Source organism: Schistocerca americana, chromosome 4 (assembly GCF_021461395.2).
Source record: "Schistocerca americana isolate TAMUIC-IGC-003095 chromosome 4, iqSchAmer2.1, whole genome shotgun sequence".
Classification (NCBI taxonomy): Eukaryota; Metazoa; Arthropoda; class Insecta; order Orthoptera; family Acrididae; genus Schistocerca; species Schistocerca americana.
In genome coordinates, this window is record NC_060122.1 from 555,373,996 (window position 1) to 555,386,040 (window position 12,045).

At 43.1% G+C, this 12,045-nt stretch overlaps 1 pseudogene; it reads right to left on the reverse strand.

Annotated features, from left to right (window-relative positions):
- Positions 1-6,703: 6,703 nt before the first annotated feature.
- Positions 6,704-6,821, reverse strand: LOC124614423 (annotated as a pseudogene).
- Between the last annotated feature and the right edge of the window lie 5,224 nt (positions 6,822-12,045).

Below are 12,045 nucleotides of genomic sequence, written 5' to 3' on the forward strand. Positions count from 1 at the left end.
ACATCTGTCAGCAGGCGTTGCGGAGAATGGTCCACACACCTGGCAGCAGGCGAAGCCTGTAATGATGCAGATATCTGGCAGCAGGAAATGTTTGCAGCTATGTATCTGGCAACAGGCAATGTGTACAGAGATGATTACTTCCGGCAGTAGGCACAGCATACAACAATATTTGTAAGATTATATGTGATAGCAACAAATTTGTACGGTGATGCTTTCTTCCAACACGAGATGCTCCATACAACAACTCTTAAATGCTTACATATGGCAGCAGGCAATGGTTACAGTGATGGTTACATCTGACAGCAGGCACACTATTCATAGATACTCACATCCGGAAGCAGGCACTGCATGGAGTGAAGATTATGTCTGGCAGCAGGCGAACTGTAGATTACATACAGGTATGGAGTAATGATGTGCACGGTGCTCAAAATATGTAATTTTTTGACGAAGTTCGTATGGTTAACTAACGTGACTGTACCATTGAAATAAGCAACGACACGAATTGTGTGGTGTATTGCCTTTACTCAGGTCATCATTGACCATGATTTATAAACCGATTAATAAAAATTTACCGTCCATGATTCGAGTTAGAATAAAATAAACTTTTAGAGTTTTTCGTAGTATTGCGATGTTAATTTTCAATCGCTTTCGGCCATTTTAAGAGGTTAAACAAATTCCGGTAATCTACTGAACTGACTGGTAAGAAAATAGAACGACATTAAGTTATATTCTAATTTCACGTGTTCAGCTTCCTTCTGCCCTTTCTAATGCCATAGCTTTTCCCATTGAAAGTATGTTCGAATCAGTTCTCCCACGTAGCCCGAAGAGCTCTTTGACAGCATAATATTTGCAACATGTAGTCCATAACAGAAGAGAAGTAATAATTTACAGTGTTATTTTCGTAATAGGTTCCGGTCTAACGCTCTTTGAATAAATATACATTGTTTATAAGTAGGATAGCATTTTGGCAGATGACAATAGCCTATCACATACCGGTGGGATCCGTTAAACTGCATGTATGTGGCTACCAACCGCACAGTGTACAACCATAACTGATTCTGTCACGTGGCGCGGCTTCCCGATGGAGTACACAAACAATGAACACGTCTATATACTTTTGGTGCTGGGAGCTTCCGATAACCAGGCTGCTGCTGCTGCTGATCTTGCGTATGCTGCACAGTACCCTTGAAGGCACCGCTCCGACAACAATGTTTTTAGTCGCTTGGAGCAACTCCTTCGAAAATCTGGTAATCTTCGTCCACAAGTAATGGACAGAAGTCGTCCAAGGGCTATACATATTCCATAAACAGAGAACGCAATTCTTGAAACCGTTTACCAGTCATCTCGCCAAAGAACCCACGATATTGCAAGGCAGTTCCAGAGATACTGAAAACTATTTGTTGAAGTATTGCACAATTTAGAACTGCATACATATCTTTACACATTTACAGAATACCAGCGACCAGAAGACCGCATTCGATGAGTACAGTTTTGTGAATAGCTTTTGCACCATGATGAAGATAACGAACATTTTATAAACAAAGTGTTGTGGAGTGATGAATCTAGCTTCACTCATGAAGGTATTTTCAACCTCCATAACAGCCATTATCGGTCGGAAAAATAAGCCACATGTCACTCCTGAAAGTGACTTTCATGCAACTTTTCGCATAAAACTGTGGGCTGAAACATGGGAGGAGTGCTTTTGTGCTCTTACCTATTGGCAGAAAAGTTGATTGCTCCCCTATATCGTACGTTTCTTTGCAATACTTTGCTTCACAAATTAGAAAAAGTCCCACATGTCGTTCAGCGACAGACAGCTATGGTTTCAGCATGATGGTGCACCGCCGTACTTTGGAATGGATGTGCGGTAACTATTTAAATGACACGGTTCCAAGGAAACGGATTGGACGTGGAGATCTAGTGTTCTAGGCTCCACGTTTACCAGACCATAATCCTCTAGATACTTGTGGGGACACTTAAAGGAACAAATTTATAGTAAGCTATTGCAGTGCCTATGTTATTCCGAATTACGATGCACTGTTCCTTTGGACATGCATGCATACCCAAAGGAACACACACTGCGCGCGGCTACAGCCGTTAGAATACTTTCAAGTAAAATGTCTCTCCTGTACGGGAATATACATAATGAATACACGAGTACAGGTTGGACACACATGAAAGTTTGGGTCTGGCCGTGAGTCAGCCTTGGACAGCCTAACGGTAAGGATACTGCTTGCGATAAGTGGGAAATCCGGTTTCGAGTAACGGTCCAGCTCAAATTTTCACTGTCGTCATTCCATTATACAGCTGATGGTCGTCCATATTATCAGTTGCGAATATATTTCAGGTACTTCTTAGCGACTGTAGTCGGAGCAGTGTCTGTTCCTTTGGACATGCATGCATATCTAAAGGAACGTTGCTTAGTAATTCTGAATAGAAAAGGCATCGCATTTATCCACCGACACGGGGCAGGCTACTTTCAAATAAAATCAGTGGGTACATTTTATTCTATTGTTATTTTTCTACGTTGTTGGGCCCTTTTGCATCGTCTCTGTTACTGCATACGACATACAGTAATTCAATGGGGATCGTACACAACCCAACACCTTAGCAAAGTAAGAATAAAAAAAAAGTACTCACTCATGTTGATACAAAGGTGTTGAAATATGTTCGGGAATTTGCAAACAAAAGTCATTTGCATTATAGGTGGACCTGAACTCTCATGACTCTTAGTCATATTTTGAAGCTCTGTCTGTATAAAAAGGCCGGCCGCGGTGGTCTCGCGGTTCTAGGCGCGCAGTCCGGAACCGTGTGACTGCTACGGTCGCAGGTTCGAATCCTGCCTCGGGCATGGATGTGTGTGATGTCCTTAGGTTAGTTAGGTTTAAGTAGTTCTAAGTTCTAGGGGACTGATGACCACAGCTGTTAAGTCCCATAGTGCTCAGAGCCATTTGAACCATTTTGTATAAAAAGACTCGTTACTGCAGCTTTCTGTGGATGCTAGCGTTTAATTATAAAGAGTGGTACACGTGTGATTTTTGTGAATGAAACTTTCTGACAGATTATACTTTGTGCCAGACCGGGGCTCGAGGAGGAGATGAGGAGATTGGAGACGGAGCACGGGCTCAGATTAGGGAGGGATGGCGAAGAAAGCGGTCGTGCCCTTTAGAAAGAACCAGCCTGGAATTTGCTTAAAGCGACTTCGAGAAATCACGGAAAACCTTTATCAGGCTGGCCGGACGTGGATTTGATCCGTCCGTCGTTCTCCCGAATGCGAGTCCAGTGTGCTAACTACTGCGCTATCTCACTCGGTCCGGGGCTCAAACCTAGGACCTTCCCCTTAGGCGGGAAAGTACTGTACCGACTGAGCTAACAAAGCAGGGCTCAACTGTGCTTGTACAGTTCAGTTGCTAGAGCACTTTCACGTGGAAAGCATGACTCCCAGGTTCGAGTCTCATTCCGGCACAAGGAATTTATCCGCCAGAGAGGTTCAAATCTACGTCCACTCTACCGAAAGTGAAAATTCGTCCTGGAAACTGTATGAATGTCAGCATGGGAATGACTAAGCACGGACCTACAGTTTTCTTGCAATTTTATGAAAGCAACGGCGATGTGATATCAATCGCGATATTAATTGGCAGAAGTAACAGGCAGCATGAGGGAGAGAAATGCAATTTGCTTAATACACATTCATTTAGGTCGTAAATGATGTGAACCAAAGAGTTTTGTCTAAAATACCAAAAAGGTGGTGCAGTGGTTAAGACACGGCTCTCACGTAACAGAGGCAGGATGGTTTCTTTAAGACGGCTGCATCTACCCTCACCTCCAGTCGGTGTTGGCCATCGCGCTTAGTGATATCAGATTGATGGGTTAGGAGTACCATTTTCTGGTAGTAACCAAAACGTCCTAGGACCCTTATTCGAACCTCACCACATCTTAAATGTCGTAACCATTGCTTGAATTTTGAATAAAAATCATCAACAATGGCAGCCGAAGACTTCCGGCAAAGGAGGTCGCTCTCGTTCTTGCAATGGCCTTGTCAAAGGCAGCACAAGAATGGACGGAGATTCAGGGCACTTTCTTGCCCCTGGGGTGGGAAACTGCCCCTAAATTGCGGAAGAATTAGTACTTATCAACGGCACGAGGATGCAAAAGGCAATGGAAACTACTGCGCATAACGCGTATCCAAAAGACATGTGGCCTGTAATTGAAAAAGTATCCTTATGATCTCTCCTTGGCGAAAGATTCCGGAGTAGTCCCTCTTTCGGATCTCTGGAAGGGGACTGCCAAGTGGGGGCATCAGGAAAAATATTGAACAACCAATGAAAGGGTAAAATTCTACGAATCGAGGCCTGGAATATCAAAGTCTGAACGTGGTAGGGAAGCTAGAAAATCTGAAACGGGCAATGCAAAGGCTCAGTATATGTGTAGTGGGGTTCAGTATAGTGAAGTGGAAAGAGCACAAGGATTTCTGGGGAGACGAGTGTAAGGTAATATCAATAGCAGCAGAAAATGGTACAACGGGAGAAGATTCGTTGTGATTAGGAGTGTAAGACGGATGGTCAGTTACTGTGAACAGTTCAATGATGGGATTGTCTTCATCAGAATTGACAGCAAACCAACACCGGCAACGATATTTCATGTATACCCGACGTCGGAAGAAACAAATGAGCGTTTTATGAAATTGAATGTGAGATGATATCAACTAATAACTTCCTTGGAAGTAGAGTGAGCAAAAGAGGTCAAAATTTGTAGGAGAAGACAGATAAGTGAGGACTTAGCTGTAAGGGCTCTTCTGAGGCGAAGAGATGACATAGAGACGCACAGGAGAGAAAATTATGGAGGGATGAATCAAGAAAGTTAATGGATCAGTGAAAGTTAAAATTATTTTATTTTTCTGTCAACACTTTAAATGCGACATTTGTAGTTTAGCTATACTTTGACTGTTATTGGATCGACAATAAGTTTAATGTTACCAGTCACAAATTATTCAGGTTTATCTGAGGTATGTTTATGTTCGAAAATAGCCTGGATTGGCTGACAGCGCAAATTAACTTCATATGTTAACACCTTCGTTCATACTTTATACCGTGCCTGTTATTGATATCGAGTGAAACAATAAATTATTTATTGTGACTGGTAACAGCAAATCTGTTATTTCATTTGATGGTAAAAAATACGTATTCTCGCCTGTCATGAAGAACGACGGAATACCTTGGATAATTTTGTGATGTAACCATAGCGGAATAACAGTTCATTCTCTCATTTCTAAAATATAAAACAGTATGATGTGAAATTTCTCCCATCTGAAATGCAGGTGCGAGAGACAGGTCATGCTTGTATGTGTATGTGGTGAAAGGGAGAGAAAGAGTGTTCGAGTAAATCATCAGTGTCAGCAGATGTGTGTATTTCTCGACGTAATGCTCCAACAGCATCAATATCCCGAAAAAATATAGCTGTGTCTGACATATCTGACACATGCAAACGCACGAGTGCGCCCGTCAACTAAGCGCCTCTCCCTTGTGTCTTTACGTAACACACGCATACATGTGCACGCGCGCGCGCTCACACAGACCCCCACCCCCCCACACACACACACTACTCCACGTGCCCTTTCGTACCGTGTGGCAATAAACCCTGCAGGATATATGGACGATGTAGTCGATGGCTGCTTCAATAGTAATAACAGCTGCACGTCACATACACGCGAAACGAAAACTGTCGCCAGACCTGTTCATAAATACGATCGGAGCTGTGATTTTCTTACAGGAAGAGAAACTCTGGTCATTTCGTACCAGTCAATACTTCATGTGCAGTACTGAATAATATTATGATATGTATCTTTATTTTCCTTATCAAATGTCAAAGACTGCCTGCCATTTGGCATTTCATTTCGACTCTTTATTCAATCTTCGTGAATAAGAGCAATAACACTGTAATAAAGAACCACCCCGCAACGAAAAAGAATCAATGAATACAAATTTCTTGTTGTTTCCTCGTCTCCCCTCCCCCCCCACCCCCATCTCCTCCAAGAACGAACTTTAAGATAGCGAATACGAAAATGAACCTTCTCACCCTTTCTCTACATTTTTATCTTATCTCTTTTCCCTTACAATTCACTTATCGTCTATGAATCAATCACCTATGCTGCCCAGCGTTTTACCCTGACCTTCTCTCCTTACTCACGTAATAGTATCAACGCCGATCTAGATCTATCAATAACAAAGATTTTATGAAATACCAGTGGAGAGGGCCGGAGGGTTGGCCGAGCGGTTCTAGGCGCTACAGTCTGGAACCGCGCGACCGCTACGGTCGCAGGTTAGAATCCTGCCTCGGGCATGGATGTGTGTGATGTCCTTAGGTTAGTTAGGTTTAAGTAGTTCTAAGTTCTAGGGGAGTGATGACCTTAGAAGTTAAGTCCCAAAGTGCTCAGAGCCATTTGAACCATTTTTGAACCAGTGGAGAGAATAGTACTCGTCGAAGGAATAGGTACGACAGAAAAGATATGGACTTGAAAGGTTCAACGGTACCAACTGGCCGCCGTGTCACCCTCAACACACAGGCATCACTGGGTGCGGATATGGAGGGGCATGTGGCTAGCACACCGCTCTCCCGGCCGTATGTTAGTTTACGAGACCGGAGCCGCTACTTTTCAATCATGTAGCTGCTCAGTTTTCCTCACAAGGACTGAGTGCACCCCGCTTCCCAACAGCGCTCGGCAGACCGCATGGTCACCCGTCCAACTGCTAGCCCAGCCCGACAGCGTTTAACTTCGGTGATCTGACGGGAACCGGTGTTATCACTGTGGCAAGGCCGTTAGCGATGGAAATATTAATAAATATTAATAGGATGTTTCGACAATACTTTTGTCTTTCACTGTGCTTCTAAAAATAGGTCGAGAAAAGTCTAACAATGAGAATGGTTGTTTTCCCTTATGCACGAGAGAAATGTTCAGCGATCAGCAAGACAACTGTCGTTATGGTATAGCTACTTGCGCACTATATTTCATTTGCTACACTGTTTTCGTAGGTATAACCATGAGCTGAAAAACTGAAGTAAATGCGTAGTCTTTGAGAATGGATTTTAACCTGCGAAATTCCTTGAACAGCGAACAGCAGGAAACATATTACTATTAATTTTGCGATTGCCCAGGGTATCGATAATAAGAGGCACTTAATGGCATTACTCGTTTTTTTGTGGACCAACATGGAATGAGTGTAATTGCTTGATGGGTGTAGGATATTGTTTATATAGCGTATATGTGACACAACGCGTAAAGTACATCTTTCTTTTACAGTGTAAATCAATACTTTCCTGACTAGAACGAGTAAACAAACAATTAAAGGTAACAGGTACAGCAGAGTCACAACTATATCCTAAGTGGTTCATTTGTTGACCCATGCCAGCTGAGGTGTTCCTGCTTCTAGTATCTCCTAAATGCTACTCTATCAGTATCACTAAAACGATCAGATGATGAGCCATACATAGACGTTCCTTGAGCGTTGTGTCACTGAATGAGGCACAAATATAAAACTGTTTCCCATATTCTGATGCGAGTAAATGGCAATGCAACACAATTTCAGAAAATAAATAAATAATAAAATAAAAAATAAAAGAAATCAAGAAATATATTTGGAATTCTGAAGTATTTCTGCACAACTGCATACTCTGGGTACACTCCCACTTATTTATGTTCTACTCTTACAGTAATATCTGAACAGGAAAGCAGAGTGAAATTCTATCTGTACATCACATAACTGCAATGTTCTTTAAATAGTTTTCTGTATCAGAAACCCGACTTTGCAACAATCTTCGTCAAAAAAATCAGAGAAATTAAATGCTTCCAAACTTCAAAAGACAGTTAATACCCCAAAGAGCGGCGTAAGAGCGTCAATGAAACCACCCCGTAACCTGCGACGTTCATTCCCACACATTTCGCAGTCGGAAACAACAGTTCGCAGTGCAATGATCAGCAGAAAGATGTTCTTGGTATAAAACAGAAAAGGGCCGCTCTAAGAACCATCTACAATTAGGAAACACCCTCTGTGTCACCCACGCATCTTCGCTGAGCAAGTTTGAAATGTACCTTCAGAAAATTCGACACCAAATCGGCCTGTCAACTGATCTAGCGCCTGCGGGTTAGACAGTCTCTTCAACACCCCTTGGGTGCGATTTTCCTAACTCCAGGCGCTAGAGTAGCCACCGTGATGAAATAGTGTCGAAGTTTCTGACAGCTACACTATGTGATCAAAAGTATCCGGACACCTGATTAAAAATGACTTACAAGTTCGTGGCACCCTCCATCGGTAATGCTGCAATTCAATATGGTGTACGCTCGCCCTTAGCCTTGATGACAGCTTCCACTCTCGCGCGCATACATTCAATCAGGTGCTGGCAGGTTTCTTGGGGAATGGCAGCCCATTCTTCACGGAGTGCTGCACTGAGGATAGGTATCGATGTCGGTCGGTGAGACCTGGCACGAAGTCGGCATTCAAAATCATCCCAAAGGTGTTCTATAGGATTCAGGTCAGCACTCTGTGCGGGCCAGTCCATTACAGGGATGTTATTGTCGTGTAACCACACCGCCACAGGCCGTGAATTATGAACAGGTGCTCGATAGTGTTGAAAGATGCAATCCCCAGCCCCGAATTGCTCTTCAACAGTGGGAAGCAAGAAGGTGCTTAAAACATCAGTGTAGGGGTGTACTGTGATAGTGCCACGTAAAACAAGGGACGCAAACCCACTCCATGGAAAACAGAACACCATAACACCACAGTCTCCGAATCTTACTGTTGGCACTACACACGCTGCCAGATGACGTTCGCGGCGCATTCGCCATACGCACACTCTGCCATCGGATCGCCACATTGTGTGCCGTGATTCATCACTCCACACAACGTTTTTCCACTGTTCGGTCGTCCAATGTTTACGCTCCTTATACCAAGCGAGGCGTCGTATGGCATTTACCGGCGTGATGTCTCGCTTATGAGCAGCCGCTCGACCATGAAATCCAAGTTTTCTCACCTCCCCCCTTACTTTCATAGTACTTGCAATGGATCCTGATGCAGTTTAGAATTCCTATATGATGATCTGGATAGATGTCTGCCTGTTACACACTGAGACCCTCATCGACGGTCAACAGACCAGGTCGGGCCGTATGCCTTTGTGCTGAACGTGTCCCTTCACGTTTACACTTCACTATCAAATCGGAAACATTGGACCTAGGGATGTTTAGGAGTGTGGAAGACTCGTGTACAGACGTATGACACAATTGACACCCAATCATCTGACCACGTTCGAAGTCCGTGAGCTCCGCGGAGCGTCCCATTCTGCTCTTCACGATGTCTAATGACTGCTGAGGTCGCTGATATGGAGTACCTGGCAGTAGGTGGCAGCACAATGGACCTAATATGAAAAACGTATGTTTTTTGGGGTGTCCGGATACTTTTGAGCACGTAGTTTATATTTGTATCGTGCACAACGAAGTTCCGTCGGTGGCACCGAAGCTGTTGCCAAATTGTGGGGTCTGGAAGGGACCCTTCACTGTTCCATTCATGCACATGTTAATGTTACATCCCTGCGTGACCACGCCGCAGGGGGGCAGAAAACAGAGGGATTGAAAAAGTATGAGTATCATTTAACGATTCTGATCACGTTTAAATTTAGTCGAATGGACGCGAACGTTCCCTAGTGGTTCCAGCCTCTACAGGATAGTAAATATTGCGATCGCGCTACACTCCTATGGGGTGAGATTACTTTAAATGGGGATGCAGCCACACAGTGTCCTTAGCGAAGAGCTGAAACCCCCAAGGGTGTCGGCAACGTCAAAGGTCCTCAAGAATTTCTTACTGTTCCTTATTACATTGCGAACTACCATTTACAACCGAGAATTGTGTGGAATCAACATCCCAGGAAAGTAGTGGTTTAATTGACGCACTTTAGGCCACCCTATGAGGCTTTTCCGTATCGATTCTGAGCGATGGTGTTTTCGAAATATTTTCCTGGGCCACCCGTAAGACAACCGCGTGTTTTCAACGCTGGGTGTCATGGTTGTGACCACCATCGCGAAGACGTGGTGAAATTTGGTCTCAACGTGATATCATTAACCCACCTTACACCTCACATGAACTCCTGAGCTGTGGCCTGTTTTCGCATTTTTAGACATCTTACTGTTTGAAGTGTCAAAGAGCTGGAGGGAGACGTCGCAGGGCACGATGCTTTTGCACTGTTACAGAGGAAGGTTATAGGCATCTTTGAACCAAACATCAAACTTATGCGTCTCAATGACAGACAATTAGGGGGTTTCCAAAAAGTGTTCCTATAATTTTCGTTGTTCACCGTTGTTTCGCTGAACAATCTGAATCAAATTTCATTACGTAAATACGCAGCAGATAACTATGCAGTACATACTGTAACATCATTACCAATATCAGTATGAAATGGAGCTGAAGGCTCTTTAAGTAACTGTGTACACTACCCGATGTGCTGTATTTTTCACTCGTATTTTAGGTCAAGGTTTTATTGTAAAGTATTTATGACGATAACTGGATTGAATGTTTTTATTATATCCTATTTAATACACAACGTCCTGCTCTTCCACCTATGTCAGTACAAGATCATCGACAGAAACGGATTTAGAAAAATGTTTACGATAGAGAGTGATCGAAGACACCATCCACCTATCTCTCTCTCTTTCCTTCAGCTGATGTTGGGGTATTTGGAAAAAAAGGAAAGCGAGAACGACTTACGCTAATGACAGAAATTGAAAATCTTACAAAGTAAAGCTCCAGTTAAATATTTATCAAACTTTGTAGTGGTTAGAGGGACCCCCCCTTGGGCGAAACGATAAAATACCTGAGGGCTTACCAGAGAGGACATTATCATCGTTGATAAAGAACGTCCGTCCTCAGAGACCCAAAAACAGGAAAAGTCAACGTAATATTGGTAAACTGCAGGAGTATCCAGGGCAAGGTTCCTGAATTAGTATCTCTTATTGAAGGAAATAGTGCGCATATAGTATTAGGAACGGAAAGTTGGTTAAAACCGGAAGTGAACAGTAACGAAATCCTAGACACAGAATGGAATATATACCGCAAGGATAGGATAAACGCCAATGGTGGAGGAGTATTTATAGCAGTAAAGAATTCAATAATATCCAGTGAAGTTATTAGCGAATGCGAATGTGAAATAATCTGGGTTAAGTATCAAAGGTGGGTCAGATATGATAGTCGGATGCTTCTATAGACCACCTGCATCAGCAACCGTAGTAGTTGAGCGCCTCAGAGAGAACCTGCAGAACGTCGTGAAGAAGTTTCGTGATCATACTATTGTAATAGGGGGAGACTTCAATCTACCAGGTATAGAATGGGATAGTCACACAATCAGAACTGGAGCCAGGGACAGAGACTCTTGTGACATTATCCTGACTGCCTTGTCCGAGAATTACTTCGAGCAGATAGTTAGAGAACCAACTCGTGAAGCTAACGTTTTAGACCTCATAGCAACAAATAGACCGGAACTTTTCGACTCCGTGAATGTAGAAGAGGGTATCAGTGATCATAAGTCAGTGGTTGCATCAATGACTACAAGTGTAATAAGAAATGCCAAGAAAGGAAGGAAAATATATTTGCTTAACAAGAGTGATAGGGCACAAATCGCAGAATATCTGAGTGACCATCAAACGTTCATTTCTGAGGAAGAGGATGTGGAACAAAAATGGAAAAAATTCAGAAACATCGTCCAGTACGCCTTAGATAAGTTCGTACCGACTAAGGTCCAAAGCGAGGGGAAAGATCCACCGTGGTATAACAATCATGTACGAAAGGTACTACGGAAACAAAGAAAGCTTCATCATAGGTTTAAGAGTAGTCGAATCATAGCTGATAAGGAAAAGCTGAACGAAGCGAAAAAGAGCGTAAAGAGAGCAATGAGAGAAGCATTCAACGAATTCGAACATAAAACATTGGCAAACAATCTAAACAAGAACCCTAAAAAGTTTTGGTCATATGTAAAATCGGTAAGCGGATCTAAATCCCCTATTCAGTC